At 34.7% G+C, this 5536-nt stretch overlaps 1 protein-coding gene across 1 annotated transcript in view; it reads left to right on the forward strand.

Moving 5' to 3' along the window:
• LOC106876803 (uncharacterized) overlaps positions 1-5536 on the forward strand; it is a 91877-nt gene that overhangs the window by 38604 nt on the left and 47737 nt on the right. The gene's annotated exons all lie outside the window — the stretch shown is intronic.

Genomic DNA, 5536 nt, shown 5'->3' on the forward strand with positions numbered 1-5536 from the left:
TTTATAACGTGCTTTCACTTCACTACCGAGCGCAGCTCTGTGCGCCTTGGGTATGTGCTGTGGTTTGCTGTGGTGCTCTTATGGTTACTGTATTGAAAGTGTTTTGCGTAGGATGTGTACAGTGCCCAGTAGTGCAATTTTCTGTATGTTATATATACTTGTAAGTCCTGGTGTTTTTGTTATGTATTTGTCTGAATATTTTTTTATTATACCTAAGGCACCTACTATGATAGGAATTGTTTCTGTTTTTAGATTCCACATTCGAGTTATCTCTATTTCCAGGTCTTTGTATTTTGTTATTATTATTATTATTATTATTATTATTATCATTATTATTATTATTATTATTATTATTATTATTATGATTACTATTATGCTAAGACGGCGAGCTGGGAGAATCGTTAGCACGCCGAACGAAATGCTTAGTGATATCTCACCAGTCGCTACGTTTTGAGTTCAAATACCGCCGGGGCCGACTTTACCTTTCATCCTTTCGCGTGCGATAAAATAAGTACCTGTGAAGCACTGAGGTCGATGTAATCGACTATCCTACTTCCCAAAAATTTCAAGCCTTGTGCCTATAATAGAAAGGTTTATTATTATTATTGAGTGAGTGAGCAGTGCATGCCATCAAACTGACACTGGGGTAAAATATACGAAGCCCAGTATACCCAGCATGACTACTCGTATGATAAGGGTATACTAGGCTCATGCATCACAACCATATGTTCACGACATATCAAGATTAACAGCCCATGACCTTGCAGATAGGATCCAGTTAGAATTTTCTTCAGGTCGAGTAGCCCATCTCACTCAAAAGGTCCCTGAATATGGGTTATTTAAGGATATTGAACGAAAACACCCATGTTTCTAGAGGTAGATTATCCAAACTCCAAAGAATTCCTCTGAACACATGGCTATGTTGCTCCCCCACTACTTCTGCTCGTGATTAGAGATGCATATGTTGTCAGCCACCAAGGGACATGCTCAACTGGTTAAGGTCAAACAATTAACAAGCAAATCTGTGGTACTGAGCAGAATATTTTTAGTCCATCTTTTATACCAAAGACAAAATAATGTTCATAATAACACTTCCAATCATTGAAGATCAGAAACCATGAGAGCCACTGCCTGGTACCGCGTCAGAGCATATTATTATCATTATTATTATCATTATTATTATTATTAATATTGTTGTTGTTGTTGTCGTCGTCGTCGTCACTATCGTCGTCGTCGTTATCGCCGTCATCATCGGCAGCAAAAAAGGTAGGACGATGTAGAGATAAGTCAATGGAAATTGGAAGTAATTTTCCTCTTCATAGATAAAATAAATCAAATTTTGATACTCATTAATTATTGAGTTTATTATTGTTTTTAATATATGGAATTATCTCTTAAACGTCTATCTGTGTGTGTTTGTTTACCTGTATATATACATATGTATGTATGCAACCATGTGCATGCATGTGTGTTCGTGTGTGTGTGCATGTGCATGTGTGTATAGAAGGAATTCTCACATGTGATAGAAAATACATGACAGACAAAACAAACGAAGAGATATGAGAAAATTCGTCCTTCATCAGCTGTTTTTCCGAAGGATTATTGCAGTATCGGCACAATCTCAGTATTGATTTCCAATTTTGACACAAGGCCAATAACCCGGGGCAGGTGATAAGTCGATTCCATCAACCTTAATATTTAACTGGTACTTATTTTATCGACTCCAAAAGGATGAAAAGCAAAGTTGACCCTCGAAAGAATTTGAACGCAGAACGTAAAGACAGACGAAATACCTCTAAGCGTTTTTCCCGGAGGTGCTAACAATTCTGCCAGCTCGCTTTTAATATTTGAATTTAACATATGAGAGCGTCTCATAAAGCGAGATTTATATATCTTAAATTTGCAGAGGAATTTGTAGTGGGTAGTTTAGCTTAATCAGTCAAAGCATCGTGACGCGTAATCACGGGGATGTGAGTTCGGGTCCACAGCTAGCCACCTACACTTTTCTCTGCAAAATAGGGGTAGTTTATCTTGTTCAGGCTATATTATTAGCATTATTCTGCGATTGAGAATTTAAAATCACTTCTTTATCTATTTAATATTAAGTTCCTCAGTTTTTTTCCACTGTTAAAATTTATAATTAATTAATTAATTTGTATATATTTGTACGTGATTTGTATCTGAGAATGATTTGCATCATTGTTGAAGTATGCGGATCTAGTGTCTTAAGCTGCGTATGTTTTGTATATGCGTATAGGTATGCTTGCTTATGCATATGTATATATGTATGTATGTATGGATGGATGGATGCATGCATATATGTAAATAATAAATCGAACTCCGACGGATTCGACCAGTACATATTCCATTTGCTCGATGAACCGAACTACCTATTTATCGAATTCGTCTCTACGTGGCTGACTGTTCCACAAATACTCGTACCCTTAACTTGACCCTTGGCTAGAATCAGCGTGACACAAATGAATGATAATGCTGGCCCTTTCAGTTTCAGGTACAATTCATACAATGGGCTTCCAGACGATGTCCAGTTACCAAGTTTCTCTCACAAGACTTGGGTCAGCATAGGCTTCGAGTCGCGACAATCCGAGTTCTGTTGTACAGCGTAGGTTCTTGGACAAGTATCTTAAGTCGACCCAAGCCTTGTGAGTGAAACTGAAACTGGGCAAGGAAAAGGTAGGTGCCCTTCGAATAGACTGTGTACGCATATGTACGCACGAGTCTGTATATGCGTATTAATTGTTCAGTTTTATTTCAAGATTTCAAGCCAATGGGGAAGGCATATATTTCTAGCGTAGATCCAAAGCTCCTTCACTGGAATTTCAACAACATAAACAGGGTATTTTGCATGAATGTCTGTATATGTGCAGTATTTGGAGTCAGTGCATGTGCAGATTTGTTTTGTTTTATGTATACATTCTCTTGCATATAGTTACATATCTAGATGTACGCATATATATTTAAATTATAAACTTCTGGAAAGGTTTACAAATGTTTACAGTTCCAGTGATGTCTTGTATCTGTAATCTTCGAATCAGCTTTCTTCTTTCTGGCTTTGAGAAGTCTAATTTCTCATGATTGGTACTTAGGCCGTGTGTTAAATATCCTAGTTCCCCAATAAGTACAGATATAAACATGAACTTGTAATATGTATGTATGTATGTATGTATGTATGTATGTATGTATGTATGTATGTATGTATGTATGTGTTTACATTCCCATAACCTAGCGGTTCGGCAAAAGACATCGATAGAATAAGCACCAGCCTTAAAAAAATTTCTGGGTTCCATATGTTCGACTAAACATTCTCCCAGGCGGTACCCCAGCATGGCTGCAGCCTATTGATTTAAACAAGGAAAAAGTTTAAAAAACGTTTGCAAATTTGTTTCAATTATTTTTGAAATCTACAGAATGTATAACAAAAAAAATCTAATTATTAAATTACTGATATGATATATAATTATTAAATTATCTTACAATTGAGAAAAAAAAGAAGGGAAGCAAGGTACAGAGAAAGATAGAACTTTCGATATTTAAACATGCACAGTAAAAGGTATGCTAGAACATGACCTAGTTATAGCACACACACACACACACACACACACACACACACATGATATTTGAAGTTTACGTCAGTTAATTAATTCGTCCATGAGGGCGTTATTTTCTTTTCGATGGTATTTATGTAGAACTCATTCGTATTCTATCACCTTTTCTGTAAGCAAGCTTAGATATTTAGCTTCGACCTTTCCTTTTTCCTTACTTGGTTTCTAATTTATGTTTTTCTAACAAGTACTACATATTTTACAACGATGGGAATATACACACACAACAACACACACACACACACACACACACACACAGATAGATAGATAGATAGATAGATAGATAGATAGATAGATAGATAGATAGATACATACATACATACATACATACATACATTCTTGTTTTTTTTTTCAAAATGTAACCACATGTGAATTGTTGGTGATGTTTTTTTCTTCCGTCTTCCTTTTCTATTGGACTTTCTGTTTCTGAAGGAGAGTTTTGCCCGAAACGTTAAACCACCTTTCTTTCCTTCCCTGAGCGTCTGCTAATACTTTACATGTACCACGTCCTCGCGTTCTTGTTTTTTGTGTTTGTTCTTCGTTTTTTGGGGGGATTTACTACATACATACATACATACATACATACATACATACATACATACATACATACATACATACATACATACATACAAACAAGTACATTCTTATGTACATTAATTCATTGATGTACGTATCAATACAAATTAACAGGCACGATGAAACATTTTTTCACACCCCACGTTTTGATATATTTACAGGTGGGAGTGTAGAAGTAAGTGCATGAAATGGTATGGGCAATTACATATTGATAAATAAATAAAAACGGATAAATATATATAGAATTACACTTAGAATAGAAAATAAATACATATGTAAAACATGTGCATATATATGTGTATAAATATACCCAGACATGCAAACATACACACGCACATACATACATACACATGCACACATATATACATATAAACATTCGCATATCGCGAATGGAATAAAATAACTATAATTATGGCAAGTGCTTGTGGTTTTGTGATCTTAGTTTAGAGGGTTTACTTAAGAAAAACACCCTTATTTAAATATGCAATGGACGCAAATATAGCTCTGAAGATCATGTGAGGTGTAGCAATATATTTTACATGTGAAGTCTCTGTATGTGTTTGTAAAAGTCCTAGATATTTCACATTGGCCTAGTTAAATACATTCAGAATGTTTGTCTAGTTTGGAAGTTATAATATAAAAAGTTTCTGATCTTGCAATAGAACAAATACTGCAAGTTTGCTTTACCTAAAACGTTTCGCCGTAAGCTATATCGTTTATTCGCAAACTTCAGCTACCTGATGTACGTGGATAATAACGTGTCATTTCTTTGAAGTGGATTTCGGAAAGAGGGTATGTTGATGGTATATGAGTTTGAATAGACTGCAGATGAGTTTAATGTATGTCTTAGAAAAGTTATTGCAATGGACGGTACATGAGTAAGCAATATTCTTAGTTAGATATGAAACTTAGGAATAGAGTTGATGCAATTAGAATTATTAGTAATGAGACTGATGTTAGGCTAATTCAAATTAGAACGACTCGATGAAGCAAGTAATTTAGTGGAGTAAAAGATTTTGATAAACTTATTGTGCAAGTTTTATAATATTTATGCAGTAGTGGAAAGTGATTCTTAAGTAGCGGATTGTAACTAGCTCATATTTCTTTCCTATTTCAATGATTAACCAGTCGTACAAGTTCATTGATGTGCATAATTTTTGCATTAAATTTTTGTATAAAATTATTATTATTGCATGGCGGCGAGCTGGCGGAACTGTTTGTTTGTATATACATATAACATACACACAAAAAACACCAGACATACACATTTGTTAGCTTATATACATACATACATACATACATATATATATATATATATATATATATATATATATATA

This window comes from Octopus bimaculoides, chromosome 17 (assembly GCF_001194135.2).
Source record: "Octopus bimaculoides isolate UCB-OBI-ISO-001 chromosome 17, ASM119413v2, whole genome shotgun sequence".
Classification (NCBI taxonomy): domain Eukaryota; kingdom Metazoa; phylum Mollusca; class Cephalopoda; order Octopoda; family Octopodidae; genus Octopus; species Octopus bimaculoides.